Source organism: Marmota monax, unplaced genomic scaffold (genome assembly GCF_021218885.2).
Source record: "Marmota monax isolate L192 unplaced genomic scaffold, Marmota_monax_Labrador192_F-V1.1 WCK01_AAM20220418_F8-fsc00663, whole genome shotgun sequence".
Lineage (NCBI taxonomy): Eukaryota > Metazoa > Chordata > Mammalia > Rodentia > Sciuridae > Marmota > Marmota monax.
Window position 1 is genome coordinate 17,995 of NW_026695006.1, and position 20,842 is coordinate 38,836.

Sequence of the window (20,842 nt, forward strand, 5' to 3'; positions counted from 1 at the left end):
TATTTTCTAATTCTCTTCTGTATCCTTGTGATATTTTCTTCTTCATTTTGTATTTTAGTAATTTGAGTTTTCTCTCTTTTTCTCTTTCTTAGTATGGCCAGGGGTTTGTCTATTTCATTTATTTATTTTCAAAGAACCAACTTCTTCTTTTGTCAATTTTTCAATTGTTTCTTTTGTTTCGATTTCATTAATTTCAGCTCTGATTGTAATTACTTCCTGTCTTCTACTCCTTTTGATGTTGATTTGTTCTTCTTTTTCTAGGGCTTTGAGATGTAGTGTTAGGTCATTTACTTGTTGACTTTTTATTCTTTTTATGAATGAACTCAGTGCAATAAACTTTTCTCTTAGTACTGCCTTCATAGTGTCCTAAGATTTTGATAATGTTGTATCAGTGTTCTCATTTACATCTAAGAATTTTCTAAATTTCATCCTTGATTTCTTCTACTATTCATTCATCATTCTATTGTGTATTATTTAGTCTCCATTTGTTACAGTAGCTTCTATTTTTTAAATTTTATAATTTTTTATTTCTAATTTCAATTTGATAGAATGCGAGTATTATCTCTGTTTTTTGTATTTACTAAGAGTTGCTTTGTAGCATACGGTGTGGCTTATTTTACAGAAAAAGCCGTGTACTGCTGAGAAGAAAGTGGATTTGCTTTATTTTATTTTTATGTGGTGCTGAGGATCGAACCTAGTGCCCCGCACATGCCATGCAAGCGTGTTACCGCTTGAGCCACATCCACAGCCCCAAGTCTAAATTATTGATTATATTATTTAGTTCTGTAATTTCCTTATTTAGTTTTTGTTTGGAGGATCTGTCTGGCAGTGAAAGAGGTGTGTTAAAGTCACTCAGTATTACTGTATTGTATTATTATATTGTATTTGACTCTTGAAATTGAGAAGGGTTTGTTTGATGGACCTAGATACTTCATTGTTTGGGACATAAATATTTATAATTGTTATGTCATGCTTATATATATATTTCTCTTAAGAAGTATAAAATGTCCTTCTTTTTCTTTTCTGATTAACTTTGGTTTGAAGTCTACTTTATCTGAAATGGGAATGGAAACTCCTGCTTGTTTATGCAATCCATAAGAGTGATAAGTTTTTTTTTTCATCCTTTCACCTCAGCCTGTGAATGTGTTTGCCCATGAAGTGAAACTCTTAAAGACAACATATTGTTGGGTCTTGCTTTTTAATCCAATCTGCCAGTCTGTGTCTTTTGATTGATGAGTTTAGGCTGTTAACATTCAAGATTATTATTGAGATATGATTTGTATTTCCTGTCATTTTGATTTATTTCTGATTTTTATTTGTCTTAGTTTCTCATTTGGTTGAATTTCCCTTTAGTGTAGATCCTCCCTTTGCTGGTTTTCACTTATTTATTTTCACTTCATCCTCATGGAATATTTTGTTGAGAATGCTCTGTTGTGTAGGCTTTCCAGTTGTGAATTCTTTTAATTTTTGTTTATCATGGAATGTTTTAATCTTCAAATCTTAAACTTAATTTTGCTGTATATAAAATTCTTGGTTGGCATTCATTTTCTTTCAGAGCTTGACATATATTATTTCAGGACCCCCTAGCTTTGAGGGTTTGGGTTGAGAAATCAGTTGAGATTCGAATTGGTTTCCCCCTATAAGTCATTTGATTTTCTTCTCTCACAGTCTTTAAGATTTTATCTTTATTCTCTGTTATATAATGACACATTATAATGTGTCTTGGTGTGGGTCTGCTGTAATTTTGTACATTAGGGGTCTTGTAAGCCTCTTGTATTTGATTTTCCATTTCATTCTTTAGGTTTGGGAAATTTTCTGCTATTAAATCATTGAAAAGATTGTACATTCCTTTGGTTTGTATCTCTGCTCCTTCATATATTCTGATAATTCTTAAATTTGGTCTTTGTATGTTATCCCATAGTTCTTGGATGTTCTGTTCATGGTTTCTTACCATCTTCTCCACATGTTCAACTCTACTTTCAAGATTATATATTTTTTCTTCAGTCTACTTTCAAGATTATATATTTTGTCTTCATTGTCTGAGGTTCTGTCTTTCAAGTGGTCTAGTCTGTTGGTGATGTTTTCTATAGAATTTATAATCTGGCTTACTGATTCTTTCATTTCGAGGATTTCTGCTTGTTTTTTTGTTGTTGTTATTGTTGTTAGTTTGTTTTTCATTATCTCTCTTTATTGAAATGTTCTTTCACTTCCTGTATTTTTTCTTTGATTTCACTTCTTATACTGTTCTTTACTTCACTTATCAATTTAACTGTACACAATCTGAACTCCTTGGACATTTCTTCAACTGTGTTATCCGTGGCTTTTGTTGTTGAAGCATCTTGGTTTTGTTTAGGGCTCTTTATTTCCTTGTTTTTTCATGTTGTTAGTGTGTTTTTCCACCTAAAAGTATGAACCAGGATAAATTCTACCCTGTAGACCCATAGTGTCCCTGAAGGTTTCCAGTGCTTCATCTTTACTGGTGAGACCAATATCAACAGCACCCAGTGTACACAACATATAACCTTAAACCTAATAGCTCCCACTAAGGCATCTACTGCTTTCTCACATTAAACCAAAATGATGAGTTCAATAACTATCTATGGTACAAACCACATATTTGTTAAAATGATTAACAATTTTAAATGGTAGACGAGAGAACAGAGGTAGTGTAGTATGGAATAATCACAAGGGAGAAAGAGAGAAACTAGAAGTAAAAATTCACAGGAAAAGTAGAAGAGGAGCCAACAGAGATTGGCTGTTGGTTGGAGAAAAGTTGGAAAGAAAATCCAAGAAAATAGACAAGAGAGAGGAGGAATACAAACATAGAGAAAAAAATACAGATATAAGAATACAAAAATAAAAATATGAGTTGGGGTTGGGGCTCAGAGGAAGAGCACACACCTGGCATGTGTGAGGCACTGGGTTTGATCCTCAGCACCACATTAAAAATAAAGAATTGGGTCCATCTATAACTACAAAATAAATATATAAAAAAAGAATATAGGGGCTGGGGTTGTGGCTCAGTGGTAGAGTGCTCATCTAGCATGTGCGAGGCCCTGGGTTCGATCCTCTGCACCACATAAAAATAAATAAACAAAATTAAGGTATTGTGTCCAACTACTTCTAAAAAATAAATATTAAAAAAGAATATAACAAAAATGCAAAATACCATTCATATGTCATTGTCCTCTACACCCTGATGCATAAAAAACATCCTGTTCCAAATATGGTAAAGAGATTAGTGAATCAAAAAATAAAATAAAATAAATCTTGCTAGAAAGCCAAACTGTCTCTGTCAGTGTTCAACAGATTCTCAGCCCTGTCTCTGATGTCTCTCTGGATCACCAAACCCAGATCAGCCCTCTCAAACCCAGTCTCTATCCCACCCACCTGGAATTCAGATACCTCAGGCTTGGCCATGTTGCAGTCCCAAGATCTCAGTGCTGCTCCTACTTGCAGAGAGCCCACCAGGGATACACTCATGCAAAGGAGCAACCCCAAGATGCAGCAGCAAGACAAGGGTCACCAGCACTCTCAGCAGGAAGATCCCAGGCTCCTCCAAACCTGCAGGCACCCCGACACTGGATCTGCAGGTCCTAGCTGGAGTCACCAGACAGAGGCTCTTGTGGTGGTAAACCTGTTGGCACCCAGGCCCCAGGCCTGGGCTGGTGTCCCAAAATGGGTGCAGTCACATGCAACCAAACCTGGAGTCTCCCCACAAGCAGTCCTCTGGGCAGTGGCTGCTGCAACTGCAGCTGTGGGGGCAGCGTCACCAGGCAAACTTTCTCTGGTACAGGTCCTGTGAGAAATTTGGATATCCCCACCCACCCTAAACTAGTGTACCTAAATTGGGTGCTTCAAAGTGGGTTTCTCCCTCCTTGGATGTTTTCTCAAGTTAAAGTGAGAAATGTAAACTCTTTCAAAAAAAAAAATTCCTCATGGTCACCCTGCAATGATATCCTTGGGAACAAAATAATAAGTGTAGAAATATCAAGAGAAAAGCACAAAGGTTCTTCTGCAGTGGGTGGTCAGTACCACTTCATTCTTCATTGTAATCCTTACAAACCCAAAGCCCTGTGAACTACTAAATTACGATGGAGATTTCCTCTGGGCTCCTTGTCCCAGCTGATCTCAGGATGTTCTCAGCAACAGGAAGTGTGAATAGTGTTCTCTGAACACCTGTTACCTGTTCCATACAATAATCTAAATAGACTGTGCCTACAAAAGGCCTATTATCAATTATGCAATGACCAGTTTGGCTCAGGCTCCACGTCTGTGGGGCCACCTTTAGAACATGCTGACATTCCCTTAGCAGGCACATCAAAACCTGGGGACAAGAAAGGGCATGAAGAGATGGCTGCTAACTCAGTAGCTCCAGGTTCCCTCAAGGGAGTCTTCATGTATGGATGTGATCAATGGGTGGAGGCAGATGTTTGGGTGAGGCTCAAAGCAGGGGACATGGAGGAGGCCTGTGTTATCTAAATCCTGAAGTGTGCATCCATCTATCTGTCAATATCAATCATCTTTGTGTGCATGTGGGTGTACATACACGTGCATTTAGTGAAAAGTTCTTTTGTCTTTGTTATTACACCAAATGATATTCAAACTCTGGGTATTAGAATCTTGACCTTTTTTTCCACCCACATTTTTTTTATTGGTGCATTCTAGTTGTACCTAATGGTGGGATTTGTTGTTATATATCCATACATGCACAAAATATCACAATATAATTTGGCCAAGATCATGGCATCTGTCTTCAGCTCACCAGTATACACATGATAGACCAATGCTTCCAAGAGGAACTAAGATAAATGTTAAAGATATTCAGAGAGCAAGACAATAGGAGGGGTAAATATGAAGCCAGTTGCACATCAAGGGGTAGGAGGCAGTAGGTGGACAATGAGGGTCATGACATGTGAAGAGGATTTTAAACCAATAGTAAAACCAACTACATGTAGTCTGTTTTCAATGATCAGCAAGTCATTGATAAAATACTTCTGGCTTGTGCTGATTCCTCAATTGCACCTTCCTCTTGCCGTCTACTGTCTGTTATCTGAAAATGTCTCTTTTTTTTTGAGGACTTATTAAGGTTGTGCTAAGCCCTTTACATTATTTTTTCTCTCTCCCTCTATCCTCAGGTACTGGGAATTGAACCCAGAGGCACTCTACTCCTGAGCTACATCCTCAGCTATTTTTTTTTTTTTTTGAGACAGGGTCTCGTTAAGTTGCTGAGGCTGGCCTCGATCTTGCAATTCTCCTGCCTCATTCTCCCAAGTAGCTGGGATTATAGGTGTGGCCACTCTGCCCAGCCAACATGATTTTCTTATTAATGGTCTCATGAACTTTTCAGGGACATTCTTTTCACCTTATCCATTTTGTAGAGGAGGTAATAAGAAGTAAGGAATTCAGTTGCTTGAGGCCACACAGATGGTTTGTGGGCAATCTGAATTTCAGGCTTGTTTGAGGGCAAAGGTAATGTTCCTGATTCTGGAGCTCACTGGGCTTTACATCCAGTTCTCACCCAGGCCCAGGCTAAAGGCTAAAGGCTGATTCCCTGAGAGTCCGCACCCACATGGTGGACAAAAAGATGGCAGTGGTGACTCTGATGTTGCTTAACAAACTGCAATAACACAAGCACAGGGAACTCTGGTAGTTTAGTGGCTTCCAGAGAGCTTCATGTTCAAAACAGAATCTTGTTTAGTTTTTCATTCGTTGGGAGTTGCCTTTGAGTGATCCAAGGAATGAGATCCTGGAGGACTGACATGGTTACTGTCCCCATCACTCTTCTCTTTGAGCAAGATGCTTATACCAGTGGACGCTCAGAGCTGGGAGGAAGCACTACTGTCTTCCTTCCCAGACTAGTTTCATTTAGCTCATGAACCATCCCAGGACTGAGATGGCTACAGGCAATGAGGCCCTCATTAACAGGATTCCCAAGAAGTCCCACGTCTTGCAAATCAGCCTAACACTCAAGACTGAAGCTCCCTGAATTTCCTTTGGACAATCCATTCTGAAGACTCTTCCATGATTTCAGGGCTAGGTTCAAAACTAAAGATTGCATAATGATGTTCCATGGTCTTTGTTCAGTAAGTAAACATATTCTGTTTGGCCTGCACACTGTTATACACTTTTTTTGTTTTAGTTAGTTGATGCTTTAAAGAATAGAGATTTTTTTTTCATGAAAATGTACATTTCTGGTTTCCCCTGCAACACTGGAGAAGTTGGAGTATATACGTACCTACAGTGTGGGCTGAATCCTTCAGACCAGGCTTGTGTCTGAGTGGCCACATGTCCCACCGGCCCTGTTATCTCAATTCAACTTATTTATTTATTTTTATTTTTTTCATAATGCTGATTTAATGCAGGGGTGCTTTACCACTGAGCAATATCCCCGATCCTTTTTATTTTTTATTTTGTGTCAGGGTCTTGTTAAGTTGCTTAGGGCCTTGCTAATTTGGGGAAGCTAGCTTTGAACTTGCAATCCTCCTGCCTCAGCCTGCTGAGTTGCTGGGATTATAGGTGTGCACCACTGCACAGGGCTCCCTTCACTTATTTATGGAACATGTCTGCTCCCTCAAGGCACTGCAGCATATAACACAGGGATTAGGTTAACATTCTCCAGTATGGTAACCATGAGCCATATATGGCTAGTTACATTTACATTGAAATTCATTAAAATCAATGGGATTTCAAACGGAGCGCCTCAGTGGCATTAGTCACACTTCAAGTGATCTCTAAAGAATGGCACTAGTGGCTACAAACGTGAGTAGAACAGATAAGCACAGATCAATCATCACAGAGAGACTGTTGGAAAATGCCACTCTAGACATTAACCAATTTGGAATCATGGCCAGCACCTAGCATGCAATTCTCCCTACCTTATACCTCTTACTACCCACCCAGAAGGTTTAATGTCCTGAGAAATGCTATTATGGAAAGCGGAAGAGCTATTTAACCTCTGTGTTAATACTTTATAAAGGACATCCCATGAAATGTCTGACTAATTCTTTCATAAGATAAGGACAATTGTAACACCTCATTCTCAAGACAAATAAAGAAAGGTTTAAAAGTTAGTACAAGGGCGGGTTTGGTGGCACATGCCTATTATCCCAGCGTCTCTGGAGGCTGAGGCAGGATATTTTAAGTTCAAGACCAGCCTCAACAACTGAGTGAGGCCCTGTCTCAAAATAAAAAATGAAAAGGGCTGGGGATGTGGCTCAGTGTTTAAGCACCAAAGTTTCAATCCCTGGTGAAAAAAAAATAGTAAAATGCAGATGGTCACATTGTTAGTATATGGCAGAGCCAGGATATGAACAAAGGTCTCTTTGGTCCTAGAACTCATGGACCATTCAGTGATGCAGGGTCCATAAAAGTGGATCCACAGTCTCAATTAGCAGTGACCCCTCTGGAAAGCCAAAGGGAAGGAATTCAGTGCCCTTGGTCCATGGGATATGGCTGAAGTATTCACTAAATAAGGTTAATTTATGTTTTTGATTAATTTTTTTTTGGGGGGGGCGTTCCGGGGATTGAACCTAGGGGTGCTTAACCACTGAGCCACATCCCCAGCCCTTTTTAAACATATTTTATTTAGAGAGAAGATCTGGCTAAGTTGTTTAGGGCCTCACTAAGTTGCTGAGGCTGGCTTTGAACTTGAGATCCTCCTGCTTTAGCCTCCTAAGCTGCTGGAAGACTAATCTTGATGTCCACTTGGATTAAAAACTGAAAAGTGTCTGAATATTGACAGCTATTTCTTCATTTCTATAATAATTACATTGCATCTTCTTTTCCTGATTGTGACTGAGAATTCACAGCTGCCAATTGTTACCTAATTATAAATATGTTTAGCTACTCCATTTATTAAGAATTTACTTTGACATTCAAATGGAATAGCATTTTTTATTTTGAAGAGGGTTTAGCTGGGTGTGGTGACATACTCCTGTAATCCCGGCAGATCAGGAGTCTGTTCAAAGTTTGAAGCCAGGCAAATTCGAAGCCAGCCTTAGCAACTTAGCAATGCCCTAAGCAACTCAGTGAGACCCTGTGTCTAAACAAAATAGAAAAAACGGCTGGGGATGTGATTTAGTAGTTACATGCTTCTGGGTTCAATCTCTGGTACAAAAAAAATTAAAATAAGTAAAAATAAAGAGATTTTTTTTGGAGGGGGATACCAGGGATTGAACTCAGGGGCACTCAGCCACTGAACCCCATCCCCAGGCCTATTTTGTATTTTATTTAGAGACAGGATCTCACTGAGTTGCTTAGCCCCTCACTTTTGCTGAGGCTGGCTTTGAACCTGTGATCCTTCTGCCTCAGCCTCCTGAGACACTGGAATTACAGAAGAGGGCTTATTTTAAAATGTGTTGTTCTATTCCTACTTAGAAGCATTATTTTCACAAATCACATTTACTTAAAATCATTATATGTCCAGAATGGGAAAAAAAAACCCACTACTTTAACTTTTGCCTATTACTGTAGGAATAGGTGTTACAGATCACTTGGGAAGAGGGAGGATGTTAGATTAATTAATCTCATTGTGGATGGGAATTGTGATATTTTTTCTTGTCTTAGGGCAGAATAATTATCAGGGTCCACAAATGTGAATAAATTTGTTTTTTTGTTGCTTTCTACAGATTCTTCCTAATAAGTATTCTTTTTTCCTGCTTTCTTTGCAATCTTTAACAATTGGTTGTCTCTCTTTACTCACTCTCATTGCTTTCCACTTCCTTGCTTCTTAATTATGATTTTTCTTTAAAGAATGCAACACAAAATCACAAGCTACTCTTTGGTGCTGAAGAGTGAAAAAAATTTGTAAGTGGGTAAAAGACTATTTTTAAAAGTAAAGAGGACACATTTGTTTGGCTTTTGTCAAGCTTTTCCTGTGCTCTATATTTGATACTTATCTTGTAGTTGTCTAAAATAAAAACATTTATCAGAAATATTTTTATGACAGAATCTGCTTTTCCAGGGCTCATAATTATCACCAGCTTTGCTTGCCAATGAAGAAGAATGCTTTCATCTGGATAAATTTATGCATGGGGTGGGGGCAGGAGATTTTCATCTATTGCCCAGAGGCTGGGGAAAATGCTTTTAAAAAAAAGTAAATGGTAGATTTGATTTATATAGTTTCTCATTTCAATTAGAACCACATATGATGCTGGTTGCCCTCTAAACGAAGCGATGGCATTGGACATGTTTTCCTTTTTTTCTTGAGGGAAGTTAAGAATCCAGATGAGTATCATTTATCCAACATGCTTGGAACTGGAAATACTTCAGATTTCAAAGCTTTTCAGATTTTGGAATATTTGCATAGATTGTACCAGGTGAACATTTCTAATCTGAAAATCTGAAATGTCCCCAAATTCAAAACTTTTTCAAGTGTCCTATTGATGCTCAAAAAGTCTCAGATTTCAAATTTCTTATTTTCAGATCAGGGAAGCTCAACCTATGCTTGCCTCTTGAGACTTATATATTGGCTAGATTTCTTACGAGTTTAGGAAGAGTTTTCCCAAACAGAAAATGTATTTGAGTCAGCTAGTAACATTCACATTTGAAAGGAAAATGATTTCTCAATGCAAATAAAACTTGCTTAGAAGTAAATGTTGTGCTGGAGAATTTATTTATTTACTCCTTCAATGAATATTTCCCAAGTGCCCATGATGCGTCTTCTACTCCTGAGCTCGTCAAATTTCAATGGGCAAAGAAATCCCTTGGGATGTTGTCAACGATCAGCTTCTGCTGCAGTTGGTCTTGAGTGGGGACTGAGCTTCTGCATGTCTCACAAGCCGAAACTGAGGCCATCAGTCCTGATCCAGGGACCACACACTGTGCAGAACACTTTTGGCATTGGAAAGAGAGAGGAACAAAACACAGCCCTATAAAGGGCCCTTGAAGAGATGGAGGAGAAATGAATTACAAAAAGAGTGGGAGGACTTGTTTGGGGGCATCATTTGGGTACCTCTTATTTGAACAGCACTCCTGTGATCACAACAATGAATTCTGGACAAACTTAACAAAACAACTCTGTGAAGGCGTGGGGTAAGGCGGCGAGAAGGCAGATACTGTAGTGGATTTGACCCTTGCAAAATGGGAATGGTACTTAGTGGGCTTTCCATTTTCTGATGGTTTTTAACCTGAGGGCTATCCCTCCCTCATCTATGTGGGGCAACTCAGAGAGGAAAGCTTGCAGTCAAACTAGATTGAAAAACCGGATGCTAAATTTCAGGGTGATTACAGCAGCTGCAATATTGTGTGTGTGGGGGGTGGGGGGGTGGGGGGGTGGGTAATGGTGTGGCTTAGGCCTGGGAAACAAGGTTTGGGGCTCTAGCAGTTGAAAGAGGAGGCGAGGCACCATTGGGATGGTAGGCATTTTTTATTCAGAGGTGGCAGTATCCCTTGTCAGCCCCCTAAGCCATTTCCATAGGCCTTTTTAGTATGCAGACCAGGCAAAGAAGGCAAACTGCCAAGGGGTTGCATCAATAGGTGCAGCTCAGGAGCAAATGTCTATGACCTTGAGTGCATACACTGAATCAAGGTGTTCATGACCTTGGCTATAGGCTAAAAACATAGCCCGACAGAAGCCTCTGTGAGGTTCCCTATAGCCATTTTGGGCCTGCCCAACAAAAGAGAGTGAGTGGAAAGTAGAGGGAGTGAGTCTCATAGGTCGTATATAGTTCCTGTCCCAATCAGTGGCCATTTCCCAAGTCATGCATGCATGGGGCAGATTCTCAGAAACCCAGGTAAGGCAGAAAGAACTGAAGGAATATTTCAACTGCTTCCCATAGCAAGGAAGAAAATGTCTGCAGTTTGAGTTCAGCAAAGTTAAAAACCAGTAGCTTCAAAGGAGCATGACATAACAGAATCCAGGGTCTTTTCCACGTATCATTCTCAATATCCAAGATATTATCAAGACTTAGCAAACTGCTTCTGTTAGGGGTCAGATAGCAAAGATTTTAGATCTGGGACCATGTATTGTCTCTGTGGCATATTCTTTGTTCTTTCTTTTTAAAATAACTTTTAAACACATGTTTTTTTTTAATAAAAACATTCTCAGCTTAGAGGACACACAAACACCAGGCAGCCCCCAGGTTGATGTTTGCTGATCCCAGGGAAAGGAAAGGAGTCCCTGAAGACACATGTAAGTAGAATAAAAACCTAAAACAGAAGTTGTTTGAAAAAAAAATGTCTTACACATTGAATTGGTGGATCAAGGTTCAAACCACCTCCTGTGGTTTCAGGGTAAAGCAGGATGTAATCATTTGGCTCAAGTGACCTGGATGAAATCTAGTCAGCTGCTTCTTTGTCCCCAAGTTGGTCTAAGGGAAGAATGATGTTTCCTCTGAGAGGCCCTCTAACCCCAGCAGTCCATGTACAGTCTGGGGGTCTTAGTGAAGTACTACTTACTAACTTCTGTGTAACAAATTACTCCAAAACAACCATTTTATTATATTCCAGAATTATATGGGTCAGGAATCCGGGTATGGCCTGGCAGTGATTCTTCTGCTCCCCCTGGTATCATGGAGCTTACTTGGTGATATTCTGCAGTCAGATGGGTACATCTGGAGCCAGGAGGTGGCTTCAGTCATGCATGGCCTGGAGGCTTGCCTAGTCGGCTGGGCTCAGCTGGGTCTAGTGAGTGGGACGAGCTGGGACAGCTATGTGTGGCTTCTCCAGAGAGGTCAAGTGTAGTTGGACTTTTTTCCGTGAGAATTCAGGGCTTCAAGACAGAGGAGATGGAGCTGCCAGGTCCTGGCAGCCCAACCCTCAGACTGGCACAACCAAACTTCCACCAATGTTTTCTGGCCAAGGCAGTCACAGAGCCCACTTGGATTCAATAGGAAGAGATCCCACCTCTCAGTGGGAGGAGTACCAAACATTTTATTTATTTATTTATTTTGCTCTGTTTCATCTGCCATCAAGGGAATTTAGCAATATTCTAATGGTGAGTATGTATCATGGAATTCTACCTTCTTTACACTGCAGAGACACAAGAGGAATGGCACCCTTACAAGAAACAATTATGCTTAAATTTCTAGTAAATTAATAAAAATGTTTTGTTATTCTACACTCTAATGCAATCCATCACAACTTCCAGTGGGGTAAAAGCAAGTAAGGACTGGATTGGGTTCTGATTAAAAAAAGAATGATAGAAAAAAGTAAAACAAACAAACAAACAAACAAAAAACTTTGAAATATGTTTAGACAGGAAAAGGAGGCTGAACAGAAACAATGTGTTTTAAAAAGAGAGAAAGTAAGATGTTTCCAGAGGTGAAAGGAAGACAGCAAGCTCACAACAGGATTTGAGAACAGTAGAGGCAGAAAAATAATTTCAGCAGGGTGCGGTGGTGCATGCCCAGGGTCCCAGCTACTTGGGAGGCTGAGGCAAGAGGATTTAGAGTTAGAGGCCAGCCTCAGCAAATTAGTGAGGACCTTTCTCAAAAAAAGGGGGGGGGTAGGGCCTGGGGATTTAGCTCAGTGGTGGAGCACCCTGGATTCAAGCCCCACTACTATGAAGAAGGTGGAGGAGGAGGAGACAGACAATAGTAACAAACATATGCTTGAAGCCAAAGAGTAAAAGTAAGGTTAAATGTTAGCTCTAAAAATTATAAGGACAAGTACATAGGAGAATAAGATACTTGTAGAATACACAGTTAAAATTTGAGTAATGTTTCTTTTAATGTGACTTGTTAGAAAAAATATTATCTTTTTCAAGAGTTACTATTATTATTCATTATTTATATTTAATAAGTAACAAATTAAAAGTCTCTAGCTTTCCAATCCAATTCTGAGATATATAAACAAAGAACTGAGGCAAATAATAAAAAAACCCTCAAATTTCACCAATAGTTTATGCTATCTCCTACTTTAAAGTTCATCCTCATAGACTCTCACTTACTATGAAAGAATGAAAAAAGTCTATTTTCTCTATGCCCTGAAGCAGAAGAGAATTTGCCTCTGTACTTCTTTGTAGACGGAATAATTTTTTTTTCTATTTTTCAGTTCTCTAGGGCTCCTGAATATGTAAAAGCCTGAGAAGTTTGTCACAAATTGGCTTTCCCTCTGAAAAGGTGGCTAAGACACCGTTAACCTAGGAGCCACTGGAGTGGAGGCAGCAATGGTTGGAAAAGCCCCAGGGAAGACAAACCATGGATAGATAGGCAGTGAGAAAGAAGACCCATTCTAGCCAGGTGTGGCAGATCATGCCTGGAATCCCAGCAACTTAGGAGGCTGAGGCAGGAGGACTGCAAGCTTGAGACCAACCTCAGCAACTTAGCAAAACGCTGTCTAAAAAAAAAAAAAGACTAGGGATGTAGCTCAGTGATATAGCACCATCGTGGTCAGTACCAAAAACAACCAACTGGGGCTGGGGATGTGGCTCAAGCGGTAGGGTGCTCGCCTGGCATGCGCAGGGCGCTGGGTTTGATACTCAGCACCACATACAAATAAAATAAAGATGTTGTGTCCACCGAAAACTGAAAAATAAATATTAAAAAATTCTCTCTCTCTCTCTCTCTCTCTCTCCCTCTCTCTCTCTCTTTCAAAAGACTTTTGGTTTTGGGGAATTGGCTTATTTTACTTAGAACAATAATCTCCAGTTCCATCCATTTACCAGCAAATGCCATAATTTCATTCTCCATTATGGTGAGTAATATTCCATTGTGTATGTAGACCCCAGTTTCTTTATCCACTCATGTGTTTAAGGGCACCTTCTATAGCTTAGTTATTGTGAATTGAGCTGCTATAATCTTTGATATGGCTGTGCTAACAACTCTCTTTTTAAATTTTTTAACATTTTTTTTTAGATTTATAGGTGGTTACAATGTCATTATTTTATTTTTATGTGGTGCTGAGGATCAAACCCAGTGCCTCACACCTGCTAGGCGAGTGCTCTTCTGCTTGAGCCACAACCCCATTGACCTGAATATGAATCAGGCTGATGAAAAGGTCAGGCACAGGTGAAGTGTAGCCTTGTAAAGAGAGCTGTGTACCTTCAGAACTTTCTTCACACACACACACACACACACACAAACACACCACTATATTTTTCTGATTTGTGAGAATATCTGAATAGGATTGTAGAGACTATCTATGTAGGACTTGTATAGTACATACACTTATAGTCACCTGAATTAATCATTTCCAATAGTAGGGTGTTAGAGCTTTGGACTAAAAAGAGAAAACAGAGTACAGATGTTCAAAGGATTATGGAATGCTGAGTTGAGAAGAAGGGCTCTTAGAGATCAGTGGCTCCATCTAATTGGACTTAAGCCTTAAGATGGTTAATGATTTTGCTAATTTTATGCACCTCAAAGTGCTGGGCTCAATACTGCATCTGCATCTTCTGACTCCCAATCCACTCCTCTGTCTTGATATTTTAGTCAACCATCTTCCATGGTCCTGACTGCTAACGTAGTAACTGGCAAGAGGAACTGCAAGATTCTACTCTCAGTGGCTTAGCAAACCAGATTATTCATTCATGCAAATCAGGGGCAGGTCAGAGGAGGTTCTCTCTGTCCAGCAAAGTAAAGGGCCTGATTCTCTTCAACTGAAGCCACTATAGTGGCAACAGATGGCGGCAGGTCAGCACAGCAGTGACAAAGGAGAGTGTGGCCTAGCCTACCCATTCTCAAATGCTTCAGCCTGCAAAGTTTTCTGTTACTGCTACTCACACATTGTTGGCTGGGAATGGTTAAGTGGCCCCATTAAACCTAAAGGCTCTGGGCAAATATACTCTCCAGAAAAGGCTTGAGAAAATGTAAACTGATGAATACTTGCCATCTCTTCCATACATGTACGTCCAGGAAACACACATACAGCAATATTATCAAACGAGCTATGGAAGCATTGTGGGTGGTTGGAAAGTCAAAATACAACATATAATCTTTCCACTAAATTCTTATTGAAGTGTGAAGGCCTGGCAAGAATTAATGGCTTATGAATCCACCTCTTTTAGTCCAGTCATTCTAAATCCCTAAGCCAGACTCTCACAAACATTACGATCCAAAAATATTGGCCACCTGCTGTGTCCGTAAAAATTCCAGTGATCGGAACTCTAAATTGGATATTTCTTTCTAAGGCACTTTGCAGCTTGCAGTTGGCCCAGTGTCAGAGGGAGCCATGCCTCCCATAAAAGGAGCATGAATACGTGCAAAACTCATCCACCTCCAAAGGCAGGTCAGAGCCAGGTCTTGGAGAGCATGTGCTTTGCCGGCACATGGCATGTCCCACTCACATGGCCCAGTGAGTCTCTGGAAGCTTTCCAGCTCTGGAGAACTCTTTAAAAAGTTCAGCCATGGGTCCCTGCTAAAGTTCAGCATCTGCTTCTTGTATTCCCATTTTGTTTCCCTAGGGCTGGGGATGGAATTCCAAGTGAGGCAAGTGTTTTACCCCTGAGCTAGCCCCCAGTCTTTTAAAAATATTTTTTTCTTTGCAAATCTGAGGCCAGCCTGGGCAATTTACCTAGAATCTGTCTCAAAATAAAAAGGACTAGGGATGTAGCTCAGTGGGACTGTGCTTGCCTAGCCTGTGCAAGGCCCCGGATTTGGTCCAGGGTTTTGGTTCTCCTGCTTTGCTGTTGAAGTCTCTGAAAGACCCGCCTTGAACTATTATTTATGTCTTGCTCCTGGCTCCCAGCTCATTCTCACAACTGGGATCCAGCATCTCAGCATATGGAAGCTCAGCCCCTTGCCACAGGTGAGTCAAACTCCAAGTGCAGTTTGTGCTTCAGCACTGTTTAACGGAGTGGGATGGGGGGAGATCTCCTGAAACCACATCCTCACTCCATCCTGTTTCCCTCTCTTCCCTTAAAGTTTCTCCAGAGAGTGCTGTGCTCCTGCACTTTTGCAATAAACCCAACCTTGGGCTAGGCTTCCAGGAAACCTACCCAATACATATGCAGGCCATCCTTTGAGAAACACGTCTAGAATGTTCTACAGCAGCTAAGGCAGTGGATAGTGAACTTCGGGTCAAGCAGATCGGATTTTCAAAAACTTTAGCTGACACCTCTTGATCTCCTACTCTAGGATAGGAGCTGTTATATGCTGTTAAGAGTTGACTCTTAACACCTTCAGGACAACTCTGAAGGAGGAACCATACTCAGATCTATTTTGCAAATAAAGCCAAGAGATCAAATGAAGCATCCCAGGCCGTCCACCTAGGGGCAGCACTGGGACTTGAACCCTGATGGCCTGGATCCGCAGCCTGTGTACCCAGAGGCAATGGCCACTTCCTGCTTCTGTGGTGATTGGCTGTACTTTCTAGCCCTCCGCGGCCTCATCTGTCAAATAGAGATGATAAAGCCACTTTGGGGATTAGGCAAGGATTAAATGAGATAATTATTTAAAGTGCCTAATACGGAACTGGGCACATTTTAGGTGCACCATTGACTTTATTATAATAAATTCATTTTTTTGGTACTCATCTGGGATGTCTGCACATCTCATCTCAGCCAAATAAGACCAATATCAGGTTTCAAGTTCTGGTCTGGTGTGGTGCATGTTCTTTTGACAACCAGACTCAGGTTTCAGGCCTGTTTGCTTTAAGATAGGTGGAACTTTTTGACCCTATTTGTCATAAGCCCTGCTAGACTAGGCTCCCAGATGTTTTTCTAGAGCAGATAGACACCTAACAGTCTAGAATGTTTTCTTAAGTCTGATTTTGAACTCATGATCCTCGGGCCTCAGCCTCCAGAGCTGCTGGGATTACAGGTGTGCACCACTGCACCTGGCTCCACCCTTGACTTTCTGAGTCTGGCTTATTTAACTGGGCATGATGTTCCTCAGTTCCTGATGATGATGATGGTGATGATAATGAGAATAATAAAAAGAAGTCCAGTAGAGGAAGGGGATCATGAAGAGGGAGGAGAGGAGGGAAAGTGGGAGGTACTGGAGAATGAAACTGATTAAATTATGTGCATGCATTCATATGCACAAATTCCATTATTATGTGTAATGATAATGATCCAACAAAACCCCCCCCCACACACACACACACAAAACACATTCGGTATGTAGGGGTCTGTTGGCAACATGCAAGGTGACACATGTACCCATGGTAGAAACTGCCAGATTTTTCAGGGTGGCTCCTAGGGATTCAAAGCCAGGAGAGGCTGGCATGTTTGTGTGTCTTGAAAGGTGAGGTTGCTGAACACTGACCTCTCTAAAAGTCCTCCCACTTGAGGAGAAGCTAAATATGTAATAAGGAGAAGACAAAACTGTATGTTCCAATATAAAAGGCAGAAGAAACTTCATGTGCTTTAATACACTCAAGATAGTTCTGTCAGAGAGCAGAGCAGTGGTTTCCTGGTGGAAAGAGAGCGGCAGGGATGATAAAGGGATGCCAGGAAACTATTTGGGGGGAGTGATGGATCTTTTCATTATCATGATTGTGGGAATACTTACCTGGTGTGTACAGGTAGCATTGAGGCTCATCAAATCATTCACTTTAGATGTGTGCATTAACGCATATTTAATTTTACCTCAAAGAACGGAAAAGGGGGCTTATTTTGTCAATATCAAAGATTGACAGAGGTGAAGGTACAGGGAGAGATTACCAAGGGCAGGAGATCATGAGATGGCATATCAAAATGATTCAGCAGATGGGCTGGGGATGTGGCTCAAGTAGTAGCATGCTCTTCTGGCATGTGCGGGGCACTGGGTTGGATCCTCAGCACCAAATTAAAAAAGTGAAATAAAGATGTTTTGTGTCCACTGAAAACTAAAAAAAAATACTAAAAAATTCTCTCTCTCTCTCTCTCTCTCTCTCTCTCTCTTTAAAAAAAATGATTCAGCAGACGTCTGAGTGACAATATTGAAGGATATGGAAATGACAATCCCCAAAACAGTGGCCTGGGAAGAGGGAGGGAGGAAGCAGGTGAAACATTGATAACACTGATCCTTTCCCAGGGACAAGATCATCCCAGGGACAAGATCATCCCTGGGAAGGGAGCAAACCTCACCCAGTATCAAGATAATCCCTGGAAAAGGGCGAGCATCGATCCCTTCCCAATTGGTCCTTTCTCAGTGATAGTACAACGGACCAAGCAGATCGGGTTTTCATTCTTGTCCTCTAAAAACACTGCCCAGTAAAAACAAATTCCAAAGCCTCACTACCTGTTTCCTGAATGCCCAAACTGATATGTTCTGTTAAAGCCTTTAGTGGTTAGGTTACTTCCCAGGCTGCAACCTACATAAACCCATACTGCCCCTATAATTAGGGCCATTTTCTACCCAGAAAGAGAGCCACCCGGTGCCCAATGCCACTGCTAAATAAAAGGCATAGCTGATCCACGACATTGGCTCCCATCCTGGTTATTTGTACTTTCCTATGGTGCCAGAACTGTTTGGATTATTTTTGTTTACAAATATCAGCATCACTTTCATCACCAAGGCTAGTCATTTTTTTTTTGGGGGGGGGGGAAGGCGGGGTACTGGGGATGGAACCAAGGGCCTCACAAATGCTAGGCAAGCGCTCTACCATTGAGCTACACCCAGCCTCCAAGACTAGTATGTGTTCAATACTCACCCTTAGACCAGGCATTCTTCAAAAGTTTTATTTGTATTGAAATAGCCCCCAGAAGACCTTTACCATAATTCAGCTTCTCCAAGGACACCCTGTCCCCCACCATAATTAAGCTTCTTGTCAACTGATGTTTACAAAGAATGTCAGCAGGATTTTTGCAGAGAGCTCTCATTGTGGTTTGTAGCCTCCTCTTTCTTGTAAAAGCTGGGTCTACAAGCAAGCTTATTGCTGTGCTAAAGATACTATGTCTGTCTTCTTGGTAAAAACTTGTGAAACCAACTGGGCATGGTGATGCATGCCTGTAATCCCAGCAGTTTGGGAGGCTGAGGCGGGAGGATTACAAATTGAAAGCCAGCCTCAGCAATTTAGCAAGGCCCTAAGCAATTCAGGGAGACCCAGTCTCTAAATAAAATATAACAAGGGGCTGGGATGTCGCTCAGTGGTTAAGTGCCCTGGGTTCAATCCCCGATACAAACAAAATGAAACAAAACCCTCAACCTTGTGAAACCTCTGTCTAGCCTAAGAATTAAGAATGTGGGACAAAGAGTAATTGCTATGTACCTACCCACTGTCATGTAACCACACCACTGAGTATAAATCTAAAAGAATTTCCAGACTCAGGGTCCATATATTTTTAGGCATGAGCCCCTCTGGACCACTGCAGCTTAAACCTGCTTCCTGAAAGTTCCTCAGTGTCCAGCCTCATCTGTCCTACATCATCATCATCTCATTTAATCCCCACAATCACCCTGGAAGGTTTTCTCCCTATTGTCTCCATTTTACAATTGGGAAAACAAAGTCATAAAGGTTAAAATTTGCCCTGGGCTGCAGAACTAGCAAGGAGTCAGTGCAAGATTTGAACCAGTCAGAATCTGTGCTCCTCAACCCTGCCCACTGGGAATAAGATCCTCCTTAAAGGCTGCAGTTTGGCAGGATTTTTTCATATTGGTTTTTTTTTTTTTAAAAGAGAGAGAGAGAAAGAATTTTTTTAATATTTATTTTTCAGTTTTCAGTGGACACAACATCTTTATTTTTTTATTTTATGTGGTGCTGAGGATCGAACCCAGCACCCTGCGCATGCCAGGTGAGCGTGTTACCGCTTGAGCCACATCCCCAGCCCCTCATATTGGTTCTTAAGGGCAGAATAAGGGACAATGATACTTTCTAGAAAGATCCATAGCTTGCAAGGCCTGCATGAATATATCAAGTCTGTGGCATGTTTGAGGGTAACTACTAGTTGAAAGTGTCCTGAAAGTGATACATACGTGGACTTGTGTGAGGTCCGTGGCTGCAGCAGTACTCAGCTGGGGTGTCTGGTCATGGTGAACCAGTGGCAGAATTGCCTTTGTTTTGGTTTGGTTACTTCATTAGTTTCTAGGGGGACTTGGAAATATTTCCAAACCTCATTTTCTGGGGAGGTTGTTGCCTTACATACACTGTGGTAAAATTGATCACGTTCACCATTTTAAAGTATATAATTTAGTGACATGAGGTACATTTGTTGCCTTATTTCTCATTTTTATATTTTGTGGTGTTGGGAATTAGAACCCAGGACCTTGCATGTGCTAGACAAGTGCTTTACCTACCACTGAGTCACACTATTTTTTTGTTTTTTATTTGTTCTTTTTAGTTATACAAGAGTGCATTTTGACATATCATACATACATGGAGTGTAACGTCTCACTCTTGTGGTTGGACATGATGTGCAGTTTCACTGGTTGGGTGTTCATCCATGAACATAGGAAAGTGATGTCCCGTTCATTCTTCTATCTTTCCTAGTCCCATCCCCTCTCCCTTCCCTTCCTTTCCCTTTGTCTAATTCAATAAACTTGTGTTCTTCCTTCCCCTCCTTATTGTGAGTTAGCATCTGCATATCAGAGAGAACATTTGGCCTTTGGTGTTGGGATTAGCTTCTTTCAATTAGCATGATAGCCTCCAGTTCCATCCATTTATGGGCAAATGCCATAATCTCATTTGTGGCTGAGTAATATTCCATTATGTATATGTACCACATTTTTTAATCCGTTCATCTGTTGAAGGGCATGTAGCCTGGTTCCACAGTTTAGCTATTGTGAATTGAGCTGCTGTGAACATTGATGTGTCCGTGTCACTGTAGTAGGCTGATTTTAAGTCCTTTGCTGTTGCCTTACTATTCATGTTAGTATTTGATCCCGGAGAGACAGTTACATGGGGATTAACGTATGCTTTCTGCAGTCAGGTTGGCACTTGATTTCCACTTCTGCCTCTTAACTGGTGTATGACCTTGGGCAATTAATACTCCATTCTTCAGTTTCTTCATCTATAACGTGGTAACAATAAAGTCCAA